Below are 16,419 nucleotides of genomic sequence, written 5' to 3' on the forward strand. Positions count from 1 at the left end.
GTGGGCTGTCAGGCTCCCGCACCCCCTCATGTCGTCGGCTGTCAGGCTCCCGCACTCTCCCCTTGTCGTCTGTGGAGAAGATTAATACATATTTTCATTTTTCAGGTTTTCTCTTATAAAACAAGATCTCTGAGCTTCTGTCTTTGACCGAAAAAATGGCCTCTGACAAGTCGCTGCTGTCTGCAGAAATGAACACAAACATGGAGGAAGCGCTGTATGAACAGATGCTGATGAAGGTACGAAGATGAATTGGAGAGGCCAGCAATCACCGGGTGAATGTCTCCTCCGTCAGCCGCCGGGGGCGCGGCAGTCTCCAACATTTACCTAATGTGTATTGTTGGCTTTAGACCCCTCACAGTTGTACTATTTTGGTGCAGGAAAAATCAGTTTGCAGAACCATCCTGTTCATGTTACTCACTGATTCTCACTTGTTGCCTCATTTCAGGCCAAACAGGAGATGGAGAGCAGAATACCGAACTTACCAGAAAGCAGAGAGATCAGACCCCAGCCGGGTGAGATGGGCGTCCTCTGATTATTATCCAGATTACTTTGTGCATATTATGTGACAGATACCACAGTGGGGCAGTGGGGTCTTATTGACTGCAACGGTCACATGATGCAACCAACGTGGGGGGTCACATAATTTCTTATGCAGTTGATTACATGTAAATGCTGCTTGGCTTTTGCCGATTTTATTGTGTTTTTGTTCACTTTTTGTTTTTATTTCTGTGTTAGGTTTCTGCATTAAAACTCGCACATCCAAAAATACCAAAATCTTTATTAACATCTGCAAGTCGAACCAGATCCCAGCAGCCCCGGACCTGACGGAGCAGGAGTTAGTCAGCATCCTGGAATCTGATGATCCCTCCGGCTATCGAGTCCCCATGAGCCTTGGAGAGCCCCACGTTGAAGTTGATAATAGTACGTTTTTTTTTAATACAGCGCTTCTCTTTTTAAAGGGATAGTCCAGAGATATCCTTAAAGGGGTTAAAATAGCAAGTATTACAACTTACTAATCCTCAATGGTCAAAGGTGCCATCTCCACAGGTTCTGGTAGGTCCACTTCCAGTCTGCGGAATAAAGTTTGACATCTTGTTGTTGACTTTTGAACTTTTTTGGTTTAGATTTGGGACTTAGAGGGATTGTCCACTACTTGGATTCCCCTTTAAGAACTTATACCACTTATTCATAGCAGCCCTACTAAGGTCAATGGATTGAGTCGGCACCGCAAAGTATCTAAGTCCTGGTGCACTTTGTCCTACAGGTAGAGGCGGCTGCTCGGCGTACGACATAGTGATTAATGGCACCTTCTTTGAGAAAATTACGGTAACTGCAATTGCTTATTCCGACATACGAGCTGTCTGCTCTCCTTTGTGTCAGCTCCTTACTTTGTATTTTTTTTATTAGAATAATGAGCTTTTCAGGGAATTTTTTATCACCGTGGCCATGGAGGGACTAGAGAACAAGTACGAAATGGAGCTGTCAAGAGGTAACGACCGCATCACTGATCTTTTCCTTGATTTTTCCATCGACCACACAAGGACTTGTTCTTTCGTGGAGCAAGTTTACCATATAATATATTGAACATTTTTATGTACCAACCTGTTGTATGGCACCGTATCAAATGCCTTTGAAAAGTCCAGATAGACAACATCCACTAAGTTTCCCTGGTCCAACCTGAACTTACCTCCCCATAGAATCTTTTCAGATTAGTTTGCAGGACAGATCCCTCATAATCATATGTTTAGGTTATTCTTATTGAGGTGCTCCAGGTTAGTATCTCTTAGAAAACCCTCAAAGTTGTTGCCCACAGTACAAGTTAAACTTACCGACCTATAAATTCCAGGCTCAGATGTTATCCCCTTCTTGAATATTGGTACCACATTTGCTATGTGGGTGTAACCCTGGTGGATATGGACCCACTGCCCCACGGGAGGGTTGTGACTAGGTGTCTACTGGGTCTCCACTAGAACCTCTGCTGGTGAGGATAGACTGGGCCTCCGGTAGACACCAGGTACCACTTCAGTGCAGTTCCCGGGACTGCAGCAGCATTCCGGAGGTACCAGGGTACCAGACTCAGGAGAGCGAAGACAAGGACTAGGTCAGACAGTCCGAGATCAGGGCAGGAAGCACAGGTTCAGGATAGAGAAAAATGGCAAGGGGGACAGGGGTTTTTGATACCAGAAAACTCCTTTAACGCTTGCAACCTCTGTTGCTTGACTGCTACTCAAACAGTCAAATCAGTCAGTAAGAATTTAGGGAACTTCCATGGCGATATTTTGCATCAGTATTTGTTAGTAGACGCCAGGAGTGGATCCAAAACAGAAGAGGTGAAAGTGTTTCAGTTACTATTTTTCACTGTGTTTGTTCCCCTCTGGTTTTCAGCTTACAAATACTGATGTAAATTAGTGCCCAAAATACTCACTGTGTGAATGAGACGAGGAAGCTGCTTGTAGTACTGTAATAGAAGTCCTTATTCTGAGGATGAGTTCTGTAATTCTTGTCTTCTCTGCTCCATCAAACTCCCCAGAGCAGGGGCAACCCCTGGAGCAAAACTTCTGGCGGCAGATGTCCAGACGTATGACTCAGTGATGTGTGATGGACCCTGACTCCCAAACAAAATGAATCAGACACATACAAAATAAATACACAAATCATTGCAATTAGGTGTCAAACGTTCTCAACTTTATTTAAATTTACATGACACCGAAAATGGCACAACCCTCGACTCACGAAGAGTCACCCTCCAGCTCTCAGGAGAGGAAAACCCCCTGTGGAGGAAACCTCTAGGGAACCATGGCTGGAGGGCTGCCCTTCCCTTGGGCTTAGAGAGTTAGTGCCGATATATGACGGAGTTTTAGAATTTCTACATATTTACAGAGAACGACATAACAAATATAGACTATTAATGTGATAAACTGGATGTGGGAGAGATCTGGCTGCGATATCTGTCACCACATTTATTGCTGGAACGAATTTAGTTGATCTGATTTCCCAGGTGGATCTACCACTTCTCCCTTACAGATCCAGCTCCGTCTCTCAAGATGTTGGGTACTTGGTTACAGGGGTTGCTCATTATGGATAACCCCTAATAGGATGAGTATCCTCTCCCCCTCCCAATTTATCACCCATTAAAGTCAAGGATCCATCTATGAACTCCCAAAGAAGAGCAGCTCTTTGTACATAGTAACAGAAGGGGATCCTGTTTTGGGGACCCCCCCTCTGTTACCTTCCCTTCCCCCCGGGGTGTCTAAGAAGACAACCCCTTTCCCTGCTAGAACCTCCAAATTACACCAACATTGGCACATTACGTGGGGTGGTCAAGCTCAAGGTCCTCAGGCGCATCATCAGTAATGGCGCTGATCATGGCAGCGCGGCATTCTTTTATGGAATCTTCTTTATGACACTTGTTTATGCCCTCACAATAGTTGTCATGGTTACTACAAGGGCTATTACTGATGCAGGGTCCAAGTATTAACCCTTTCATCATTGGTAATTCACTTTCATTATGGAGGCAAATAACTGCACTTGTTACCAAGCAGGAGTCTTATCATTACGGCTTCCCTTAGGCACCATAAGAAATAAAGATTATAGAACATACGTACAAGTGTTTCAGGAGTGTTTTGCACTTTTTAGATCCATAGATTGGGCTTATAACTAGCACTTTACAAAGCGGAAAATTAAGAGGAAATTACTTGTAAAATAATATTATAGGGAATTGCATTTCAAGCATTTTCCTAATGTGCATTCTGCATACTTGCATAGTTACATAGGTTGAAAAAGTTTTAACTTTAATGTCCTTGGTCTATCTCCAAAGTTATACATTTTCTATTACTAGATTATTTATAACCCACAATGTCATGTTTTGTTAAAAAAGTATCCAGCCCTTCTATAAATGCTGTTATACTATCTGCCATTACTATATCTTGTGGTTGGCATTCCACAGTCTGACTGCTCTAACTGTAAAGAATCCTTTCCTATTAAGTTGCCAGAATCGCTTCTCCTCCGCTTGTTATGAATGTTCCTGGTGCTTTGTAAGGTCCTGGAAAGTGATAAGTCATGTGCCAGTACTATGCATTGACCACATATGTATTTATACATATAAATGTATATTTATGAAGGAGATGATAATTACCCTTCATAGAGGTGTTACGATCATTCATAAATTGCTTTCATAGGTTTGATCTCCAGGATTAGGAGAGATTTGGGGTGTAAACGTAATAAACAATGAGTAAAACATCAAAGCAAACGAAAAAGGGTTTGTGACCCAAACTGGTAGGTGAGACCGGCTAGCCCCATATTATACAAGGTCACAACCAGGTTTCGCCTGAGGAGGGCAGCACTAATGAGTCCTCAGGAGCGCATAACCCTGAAATATGCAGCGATTCTACACTACCCATTATAAAAGGGTTTAATATGCTACTTACTACCATGTTTTAATTAAGATACAAGGCATACTTGTAAGGAGAGATGAAAAAGGTGATGGGGGACAACATATAAATATACTGAGGAACTCTATACACTAGTGGCCAAAATTGAGGCAACACCCCCAAGATTTATGAATTTTTAGCATTTTGCGAATACAAATACAAATTTCATGAATGTTTTTGATTTCACAGTAAAGTTTTTAAGTAGAAATAAAATCTCATATAGAAACACAATATTAGCAGGAAATTTGTTCATTTGTCAACAAATTGGAGACTATTGTCACTCAGATGACTGTGGGAGAAAAGCCATTGATTTGTCCTGTTTTCATATCTAACACTAAATGTTAATACTCAGTTGGACAGCCCTCAGCCTTGATGACTGCCTGGCATCTACTTGGCATGCTATCTACCAGTTTGTGTAAATCAGATGGTGTGATGATATGAAGCCATGATTTGATGATGGCTGCAGTGAGTTCCTGCTTGTGTGAAGCCCGCTGTTTTGACACCGCTCTTTTGAGCCGAGCCCAGAGATTCTCAATAGGATTGAGATCTGGGCTGTTTCCTGGCCAATTCAATAGCTGGACATTTTTGTCCTTGAACCAAGAGAGACATTTTTTAGCTGTATGGCATGGGGCTCCATCTTAAAATAAACGGTGTTCCTTCACCAAATACATCACGTGCCGAAGGAATGAGTTTAGGCTGAAGGACTTCCTTGATGTACTTTTCAGCATTAACTGTTTCTTCAATTACCTGCAGCCGACCACCTGCATCTCTGGACACGCAGCCCCCTACCATAACACTCAGAGGAGGCTTCATGGTGGGTATTGTACCCTCTGGCAACCAGTCCTCTCCAGGTCGTCGTCGAACGTAGCGGACACCGTCGCTGCCAAAGATGGATATGCGTGTCTCATCGCTCCATATAACATTTCTCCATTGTTCAATGGTCCATTTACAATGTTCTTTGGCCCCTGCAGACGTTTCTGATGCTGTGAGGCATTCAAAAATGGCTTTTTACCTGGTATTCTGGCTCTTAACCCCGCGTTTACCAGTCGTCGTCGAACCGTCCGATCAGACACTGTCACTCCGGTGTTGACAAGCTCCTTGTTGATGTTAACAGCAGTTTATTCCCTGTTATTTAGGGCGATTCTAACAATTCTTCTATCAGTCTGAGGAGTTGTAGCCTTCTTCCTTTCTCTACCTGGTTTATTCTTTATCGAACCAGTCTCTTGAAACCGCTTACACACTTTGAGAACGAAAACATGTAATTGCTTACCTTCTGATGACAAACTGGCTTTAAAATATAAAAAACTCATTTTAATCGCACAATATCTGTCTTACATCACACCCAGGTCACTATAAACCAACATAGAATACATATGGCAGAAGAGGGCGTGTGTACAAGTAAGTAGGTCAGTGAAAACTTCCATTAAATATTGGTGATGGTGAAAAACTGAAGGTGTTGCCTCAATTTTGGCCACTAGTGTATAACACAAAATATAAACAAAAAAGAAAGGAAAGAACATTTCTGCACAAAAAACGTGTCGCTCGGCAGGAAAATCCCGTTGATGTTGCGTTTTTTGAGATTTTTTTTCCCTTTCTTTAGAAACGCTGCAAAAATACTGAAAGAATAGACATGAAACTGCTTCAAATCTGCAAGGATTCACTTTTCCTGCTTTTCCTGGTACTATCAAGCATAGCGTTTTTGGGAACTTGGAGCTCTATATTACAAATATGTCCGTCCCTCCAGTTGAAAGAAATTAACATTTTCCTAGAGGGAAGTTTATATTTTACATTATGTCAGTTTTTGTTTATCGATGATAAAGTGCAGTTTGCAGCAATTTTTATTGTGACATATACCCAAATCATTCATGAAAATATTTCACATTCAACGCGCGTCGGGCGGGCCTGCGTCCTCTCACATGCCAGGGCTGAGTTTCAGTTCCAGTCCGACCCTGTTAATCATCTATGGTTTCCCTTCAGAGTGGAAAATGCTGAAAAATCGGAAGTTCCTGGGATCCATTTTTGAACAGAATATCAGAACCAAATCAAAACCGATGATTCATAATAGGGGTAAGTCCCAACTCTAAGGTACAAGTCTATGGCATACAGTCTGTAAAAGACGACAGAGTAGGGTGCTGTTGAGCATCGACGGCTTCTTCTCTGATGTTCCTCGCTCATCCATGCAGTACATAGTCGGCCATTCAATTGATTGGATATCTTATAATACCACATTTCCCCTAGGGACACAAAGTATGACGAGCGCCACTCCTCCTGGTGACAGGTTATACCCAACAGATGGGGCAGCGCCACTCCTCGTGGTGATGGGTTACACCCAACAGATGGGGGAGCGCCACTCCTCGTGGTGATGGGTTACACCCAACAGATGGGGGAGCTCCACTCCTCTTGGTGATGGGTTATACCCAACAGATGGGGGAGCGCCACTCCTTGAGGTGATAGGTTATACCCAACAGATGGGGGAGCGCCACTCCTCGTGGTGATGGGTTATACCCAACAGATGGGGGAGCGCCACTTCTCGTGGTGATGGGCTGCACCCAACAGATGGGGGAGCTCCACTCCTTGTGGTGATGGGTTACACCCAACAGATGGGGGAGCTTCACTCCTTGAGGTGATGGGTTATACCCAACAGATGGGGGAGCGCCACTCCTCGTGGTGATGGGTTATACCCAACAGATGGGGGAGTGCCACTCCTCGTGGTGATGGGTTATACCCAACAGATGGGGGAGCCCCACTCCTCGTGGTGATGGGTTAAACCCAACAGATGGGGGAAGTTGCAGAATGGCTTGTTATGGTGCAAGAACAATGTGGACATTGTTTTTTTTTGTTTTTGTTTTAACTATTATGCCTTTATGTTCTTTATTTTTTTCCTACAGACCCTCCCAGCTAACTCCAAGCAAGTCCCTAATCTCAGAAGTTGAAAGGTTTGGGTTTCTTTGAGGTTTAATGCATGCATTTACTTTTTTTAGAATCCCATCTTACAAAAGATATAGGATATCCAACTTCTTGGACTCCAAGAATAAGGGGGCTGCAGCCTGGAAGTAACCCCGCTGCCCTTTTTAAAGAATATGCTGGTGTGGGTCAGCTACCCGGATTTTCACTGTGCAGGAGAACTGCAGCTAAGCCCATTCACTTTGCTGGATCTATGCTGTCGTTCCGCTGCACAGTGGAGGCCATGATGCCGATGTGCAGGGAATGACTGTGAAAGGGGCTGTTCCTCATTACCAGCATCAGTGCCCCTTTATTATATTAGAGATCGACCCCAACAGATCATAAATTGATGGTGTACCCTTGCAATATACTGCTTCCTTCCTTTTTTTATCAGTTCACCCGTGAAACCAGATTACATGATTGTGGCGGAACCTCCTGTAGGACACCCAAGTTTTCTGGTGGCTGAAATCTCTTTACCTAAAATGGTGAGACCCTTAGATGTGGTTTAGGATTGTGACCTTTTTGTATTTCATGTGATTTCCAATAGTCTTCCCTTATTAAAAGTCTGTGCCAACCTCGTGCTACCGGTCCTCCTCTGCCAACTTTTATCATCACAGCTTTGATGTGTCCACAGTAGCCAATTGCTGGCAGCTGTGACACATTTGCTGGATGATGATGATCTATTTTTTTTTTCATACCATGGTGGGTTGTTTGCAAGCTGTTGGAATGGGAAAGAAGATCTCTGTAAACGACTCTGTCAGCAGAGAACGACTGTTCAAACCAAGCACAGACGCCCAGTGCTTCACGGCGGGACCAGTCATTTATATAAGCCTTCCCCCCCTGCTTGTTTCCCCTCCATCTCCACCATCACCTCTTCTTTGACAGTTCTGGCTTCATAGATCCAGAGAGGAGATAGAGGGAAAACAAGCTGGTGGGAAGATGTATATATTATTATTATTATTTAATTATATAGTGCCATTGATTCCATGGTGCTGGTGCATATAAATGATGTTATAATGATGATATAAATGATGAAAGAGGCTTGTTGCAATAGTGTAGAACACACCGCTCTTTATTTTTTCTATATTAATGCGACATTTGGAGGAATCGCACAGAAAATGCTTTAAATGTATTTATTTTTTAATTTGATTTTTCTCATGTCCATGATTCACATTGCGTTAAATGAGGCATAATGAAGATTAAGAATGTTTCAGCTAATGTAGCCTTCATCAGACAGGATAATGTAGCTTGAGGGGACCCACTTGGTTAAATATAGGGGTCAGTTCTGGTCTTCCCAAAAAGCAGATTAAGTAGTCACCACACAGGAATCTGGTGATTACGGGGTTTGCTTTTGGGGACCCCAGATTTCTTCATATAACCGAGTGGGCCTTCTGCCTAATGAAGGCTACATTATGTGAAATTCTGGTACCATTCATTATGCCTCACTTAAAGGGGTTGCCTGGCACTTTAATATTGATGACCTATCCTAAGGATATTCCATTAGTATTAAAGTGGTGGACAACCCCTTTTAATGCAGTGTGAATCCTAAAAAATATTTTTCAGCATTTTCTGTGAGCAGTTCCTCCACGTGTCAGATTTAATGTATGAGACGTGTGGAGCTACACAGTAACTTCTAGTTGGCCACGTATCAAGATAAAAGTTTAGATTTTTGTGCACTTGTTGGTTACAACTTTCTTTCCCGTACAGAAGCATTCAGCGACATAAGCGTTGTTACCACGCTGGTCTTCTCTTTACAGTCTTCTGCTAGATCTCTTGTGTTGGACTTGGGTGAAGACAGAATAGTCGGACGTCCCGATTTGTATCATCTAGACGTCTTCATTCCTTACAATATCATCCAAGAACAAAGTGGAGCTCAGTTCAACAAGGACAGTAAGGTGAGACAATTAAGCAAAGCTGGACATGTCTTATAGCCCATTCTGAAATCTCCTTCTTAAAGAGGTTCTCTGAGAAAATGTATAAAATAAAATTTTAAAAAATGTATACATTTATTTAGCAAAAATAAATTGTTTTAATTAGTGGATAATTCTATGTGAATACTTTTATGCCCAAAAATGGCAAAAGTATTCTCGGAGTGATACCTTTATTGGCTAACCAGAAAAAAAAAATATATGCAAGCTTTCAGAGCACAGAGGCTCCTTCTTCAGGCAATATTACAAATGAATTCTTAACATTTGTAATCCTGCCTGAAGAAGGAGCCTCTGTGCTCTGTAAGTTTGCATATATATATATTTTTTTTCTGGTTAGCCAATAAAGGTATCACTCCGAGAATACTTTTGCCATTTTTCGGCATAAAATTATTTCCATCAAATTTTCTGGCTAACACGGTACCACAATATAAATTTGTACTGTACATCACAATTAGGGGATAATAATTGCGTATAGACATAATGGCCAACGATGTCAGCAGCCATCCATCCTAGATGGAAGGTAAACTGATTGAGACGGACATCTCTGACCTACCTGTCGGAATCAAGAACGTGCATCTATGTCATCGATTGACTGACTGATCACGTCCATCAGTCAACATGTTGTAAACCTGTCATGATGAGTGAGCAGATAGGATGCTGCCCCTCACCCTGACAGGAACTTATCTATCACAACATATAGTTGCCCAGAGACATCTGAATGCATCGGCTTTCCTTTATGCCATTCATCAAACATGTCGTATATTTTGTGTATAGCGAGTCACAAGCCTCGCACTGCTCTGTGTCTTATCATTTGGTTCTATGAGCTGCAGTAAAACGTGACGTATATTCCAGGTGCTGACGATCACAATGCCGGTCCAGCCAGCATAGTGGTGGGCTCAGAAGATCGGCTTTGGAAAGCGTTCCTCTTATATAGATCCAGTGGATCCTACTTACATTTGCTGGTGTTTACATTGTATGGTTACAATTCTATTTACACTTCAATATGACTCCAGAATAAATTTTTGTCTTTCTAATCCTTGCTGTATATTTTTCCCAAGGAAGGGGTTTAGGTATTGTGCTTTTTTTTTTTTTATTTCTACTGTAATATTTCATAATATCTGTGAATAAGTCTTGAAAATAATTTGCATTGAAAAGGTTGAGATCCTCTGAATCTACAGGGATTTTTAGGAATTAAAAATCTACAGCAGTAAATCTGCAGCAGAATTTAAATTTTGCACCATGTCTGGATTTAGTAGCAGCTGCCCCTTTAAATGGAATATGTCAGCAGGTTTTTGCTATCCCATTTGAGAGCAACATAATCCGAGGCCCTGATTCCAACTATGTATCACTAACTGGGCTGCTTAGTGTTATTTTGATAAAATTGCAGGTTTTTTTTTCTCATGCAGATCTCTGAATGCTGAGCTCTGTATAATAACCCCACCCACACCACTGATTGGCCGCTTTCTGTGTACACTGTATTTAAACTGCCAATCAGTGGTGGGGGGCGTGGTTGGACTACCTGGCTGCAGGTTTACTAGTCATCTAGTGATAATCTTCTGCTAATAAAAGACCAGTAAGGGGTCTTTGTCTCTACATCATGCTGCTCTCAAGAACAACCAATAAATAGTACATCCGATAAGGGGTCAATGTGTCAAAAGACCTTTATTAGAATAATTTGGGTACATGGCGGCAAAGAAAAGAGCACACACACATATATATAGTAATACCATATAATAGTGAGGAGGTATAATGTAAATATTTGAATTGCAGACACCAGGGCTAAATAGTAGTAGCTCCAATTGTGCTAATGCATACTGATAGTATATCCTAGGTCACATAGTAAAAGGATATAATCCCAAATAATAAAAGCCAATATAGGCATTCCCAAGATAATGACCTTTTGGTATACACATATCAAGGGATGTATTATATCCAAGTAGGTTAATTCCTAAGTAACAATAATGTTGTATTGGATTCATTCATACCTGGTATATATTGTCTGCACGTCTTGCAATAGCTCTGGGCTCGGTGGTCCTACTCCTAGTGCGGCACTCACCCCATCATGCTGCTCTCAGAATAGCCAAGAAAAACCTGCTGACAGATTCCCTTTACAAATAGCTGAAATGGCTCCTAGATACCAGAGAAGGAAAACGTCATTAAAACGGTTTTGTTTCCTAAATAGAAAAGCAAATTAAACACCACTGGATAATGTGGTGTGTGAAACCGTCCATTGGATTGCTGTTTCGGGTGGGCTCAGGAGCAGAGCCCCCATCCTACACAGCTGACATCTTGCTGTAACAGCAGCGGCCAGAGCGGAGCGTCAATCACTGCTGTTTAACCATTTATATGCTGTCAATCACTGATGGCAAGTTAAATAGCGCAATCGCCGGTACGCTATACAATGTTACTAGAATTTTTTTTTTACTTTTCCATTTCCTTGAATTACTTGTTGTGATTTGCGGATCCATTGACTGGCCACGTGGAAGGGCTGCAGCCGATCATTCATGTCCGTAGCAGATACACATTTACATGTGGAAATAGGCCCTTATAGAAATCAATCAATAGAACGTATACCTGGATATCCAGGTTTATCCTTTGCATACATTTAAAGAGGTATAAGTCATGGCATATTACTAGGATGTCATTCTTGGGGGTCTGACAGCCTAATTTAGAAAGAAGTGGATGCATTATTTTTTTCACGCTCCCAATTTAACAATTTGAGTACAGTTGGATCTATTGTTTTTTTTATTTTTTGCACTATGGGTGGGTGGTTGGGAGCACAGCTGTGCAGGAAAAAAAAAGCTTATAGGTTCTCAATTCCTTCATTCTTGGGATCGGTGGCAGAACCACAGGTCGGACCATCGCCAATCAAGATATTATATCCCTTCACACTCATCATTGCTCCCAATTAACAATTTGAGTACGTGCATTTTTTTAGGGTATTTTTGCGCAATGGGTGGGAGCACAGCTGTGCAGGAAAAAAAGCTGATAGGTTCCCCATTCCTTCTTTCTCAGAATCAGTGGATGGAACATCGCCAATCACAATATTATATCCTTCACACTAATCGTTGCTCCCAATTATCAATTTGAGTACGGTTATACCTATTGTTTTTTTAGGGGTTTTTTTTGCACTGTGGGTGGTTGGGAGCACAGCTGTGCAGGAAAAAAAAAAGCTGATAGGTTCCCCATTCCTTCATTCTCAGGATCAGTGGTGGAACCAGAGGTTGGATCATCTCCAATCAAAATATTATATTATTCACACTAATCATTGCTCCTAGTTAACAATTTGAGTACGGTTGAACCCATTGTGTTTTTTTAGGGTTTTTGTTTTTTTTGCACTATGGGTGCAAGTTATAGTAATATGTGTCACCGTAAAAAAAAAAACTAATAGTGTCTCCTGATTGTTCAGACACAAATATATCTGTTGAAAATAGTCTGGTATACACCAGTAAATTATAACTGTGGTTTTGCTGTTCCACAGTAAAAAATCTCTATTATCCTGCTTTTGGCATTTTTTGCCGCAAAGAAAAACAGTAGTAGTGTCTCCTGATTGTTCAGACACAAATATATCTGTTGAAAATAGTCTGGTGTAGGCCCGAGAAATACAAGTGTGGTTTTGCAGTTCCACGGGTCAAATCTCTGTATTATCCTGCTTTTTTGCATTTTTTGCTGTAAAGAAAAACAGTACTGTCTCCTGATTGTTCAGACACAAATATATCTATTTAAAATTTTCTGGTATACCCCAGTAAACAATAACTGTGGTTTTGCCATTCCACGGTAAAAAATCTCTATTATTCACCTTTTGGTATTTTTTCCGTAAAGAAAAACAGTAATAGTTTCTCCCTAATTGTTCAGATTGTTTAAAAGAGTCGGGTGTAGGCCAGAGAAATAGAACTGTGGTTTTCCTCTTCCACGGTTCTAATCTACTTTATTACCCTTTTTCCATTGATGGTGCGAGTGTAAGCTATTTTACTTACTTTACAATGGGCAAGGCGCGTGGCAAGGGACATGGAAGTGGACGTTCTGGTGATGGTGCATGCAGAGGACGGGGCCGTGGCCAAGGTGAAAATGTGCCACAACCAACAGCCATATCTTCTCACTCCCACTTCTTGACCGAATTACTAGGGAAGCACAGAACAACACCAGATCAGTGTGAACATTTTATTAATTGGATAGCAGATAATACTTCCAGTTACCTGGGCACCACCACCTCCGGTCTGTCTTCCACACGGTCAACTCTTAGTAGCCATGAGTCTCGACCGCATACTCCTCCTCACCCTGATGCTCCTCCCTCCCATCATGCCGAGTGTCGTCAGATAGCAACTGATCCCACACTTGGACACTCTGAAGAGCTGTTCACTGGTCCATTTCCAGATTTGTGCCCCTCGCCTGCTCCGCTTGAAGTGGTGGAAGAGGAGATCCCATGTAGAGATGCCCAAATATTTGAACAGCCACGGCCAGAGGAAGTCAACGCTGGCAATTTGTCACAAGAGGTTGACGATGACGAGACACAATTGCCAGGAAGTGAGGAGGAGGATCGTGGTGCGCAAGTGGAAGAGGAGGAGGTGTTGGATGATCTAGTAACTGACCCAATGTGGCAGGAGGACATGCAGAGCGAGGCCAGCAGCAGACAGGGTGAGGGAGGCAGAGTACCCCAACAGGCAGAAAAAAGCAGTGTGGTGGCCGCACACAGAAGGCCGGCAACAGTTCCCCGTAACACCAACACGAGGGACGTTGCCAGTACAACCTGTAGGTCTTCCAGAGTCTGGAATTTTTTTAAAGACTCTGCTGATATCCCCAAAAAGGCCATTTGTACCACCTGCCATGCCAGCATCAGCAGGGGTGACAAAACTACCAGCCTGACCACCACCAGCATGATCAGGCACATGGCAGCAAAGCACCTGACTTTGTGGGGCGAACCCCAGGGTCCATGACCAGTGTCAGCGGGTGTCACCTGTTGTGTGTGCATGGCAATCCCCTGTCCATACTGCATGCAAAGATGCCCCCTCCTCTCAGTCTTTATGGCAGTCTCTCAAGAGTGTGCAAAGCAGTCATCAAAGCAAAAGGTGGCTACTTTGAAGAACCTAGAATATAAGACATATTTTCAGTTGTTTCACACTTTTTTGTTAAGTATATAATTCCACATGTGTTAATTCATAGTTTTGATGCCTTCAGTGTGAATGTACAATTTTCATAGTCATGAAAATACAGAAAAATCTTTAAATGAGAAGGTGTGTCCAAACTTTTGGTCTGTACTGTATGTACCATCTTGACAAACTTTGAGGAGTCCACCAAGATGGTGAGTGGCGATGACGCCATCATTAGCGTCAGCATTCCACTTGTCTGTCTTTTGCAATGCTCTCTGCAGAGAATTAAAGAGGAGGCATTGCAGCCAGAGTATGATGAAATGGATCAAGAAGCCGTAGCGGTCGATTACACACAGCCCAGCCTCATCTCATCCCAACGTGCATTGGGGGACAATGAGGGAGATGAGGAGGAGGAAGAACAGGAGCTTGTATCATGCGCTGTAGACGGTAGTACCTGTACAACTGTCATACTGTCAGTTCAGCGTGGGTGGCCTGAGGACAGGGGGGGGGGGGAGGAGGAGAAGAGCATGGTCAGTCGTCATCTTGGTGAGGACACGGAAGTCTTGCCCGTTACCAGTCTGGCACGCATGGCTGACTTTATGTTACTCTGCCTTAACCGTGACCCTCGCGTTGTCAAAATGTTGGGTGACAGTCATTACTGGTTGGTGACACTTTTAGACCCCTGCTACAAGGAGAACTTTCACTCTCTTATTCCTGAGGTGGAGAGGTCTACGAAAATGGGGCAGTACCAGAAGGCCCTTGCTGCAGAACTGTTAAAAAAAATTCCCATCTGAACACGCTAGCGGCAGAGGTCACAGTTCGTTGACCAACCAAGGCGTACAAGCGAGAGAGAGGCAACTCCAATCCAGCAGAGGCAGGGGAACACTGTCAACATTCTGGGACAGTTTTCTGAGACCTGCCCAGCTTACAGGCCCTGAGGCGCGGGGTACTCTCACAAGCAGTGGAAAGTTTCAAAAGATGGTGAGGGAGTACCTTGCCGACCGTACCAGCGTCCTCCGTGATTCCTCTGTGCCTTTTAATTATTGGGTATCCAAGCTGGACACTTGGAATGAAATTGCTCTGTACGCCTTGGAGGTCCTGGCCTGCCCTGCCGCTAGCGTGTTATCGGTGCGTGTTTTTAGTGCTGCTGGGGTAATTATAACTGATAAGCGCACTCGCCTGTCAACTGACAATGCTGACAAGCTGACCCTTATCAAAATGAACAGTAGCTGGATTGGGCCAGACTTCTCATCACCACCAAATGACAGCAGAGTAACATAAAGTCAAATCCACTGTGTTATTTCGGAAGGTGTATTCACATGCACCGCTTCACACCCACACATGGGTATACGCTTCCTCATTTCGGCTGTTTTATGTTCTTCTCCTTATCCTCAGCCTCCACCACCACTATACCACCAGGGTGACCGTGGTCCGTGTTGCCATTATTGAAAGTTCCTCCGTCCTTATTTTTGTCAGCTTTTGCTTGGAAGGCATAAGCAAAGACTGTGGGAGACCCACTCCCCAATAATGGGAATAATATTTTTAAAATGCTGTACTGTATGGCTCTTGTAAGGGGCATTAAAAGCGTCTTGTTAAGCTACTGCGACCTCCACCACTTTTCCGAGGAGCATTAAAACCGTCTTGTTAATCTACTGGGACTTCCACATCTCTCCCAAGGGGCATTCAAACCGTCTTGTTAAGCTACTGGGACCTCCACCACTTTTCTGAGGGGCATTAAAAGCGTCTTATTAAGCTACTGGTACGTCCACCACTTTTCCGAGGGGCATTAAAAACGTCTTGTTAAGCTAGTGGGACCTCCACCACTTTTCCGAGGGGCATTAAAACCGTCTTTTTAAGCTACTGGTACCTCCACGTCTCTTCCAAGGGGCATTCAAACCGTCTTGTTAAGCTACTGGGACCTCCACGTCTCTTCTGAGAGGCATTAAAAGCGTATTGTTAAGCTACTGGGACCTCCACCACTTTTCCGAGGGGCATTAAAACCGTCTTGTTAAGCTACTGGGACCTCCACCA

At 43.0% G+C, this 16,419-nt stretch overlaps 1 long non-coding RNA gene across 1 annotated transcript; it reads left to right on the forward strand.

Moving 5' to 3' along the window:
* Positions 1–1,264: 1,264 nt before the first annotated feature.
* LOC141191751 (uncharacterized) lies at positions 1,265–5,836 on the forward strand. Its single transcript, XR_012265456.1, has 3 exons — positions 1,265–1,326; positions 1,408–1,489; positions 5,777–5,836. It is a non-coding gene; the product is annotated as an uncharacterized lncRNA (long non-coding RNA).
* The last annotated feature ends 10,583 nt before the right edge of the window (positions 5,837–16,419 follow it).

Source organism: Phyllobates terribilis, unplaced genomic scaffold (assembly GCF_046119375.1).
Source record: "Phyllobates terribilis strain yellow unplaced genomic scaffold, ASM4611937v1 Scaffold_52__1_contigs__length_9100884, whole genome shotgun sequence".
Lineage (NCBI taxonomy): Eukaryota > Metazoa > Chordata > Amphibia > Anura > Dendrobatidae > Phyllobates > Phyllobates terribilis.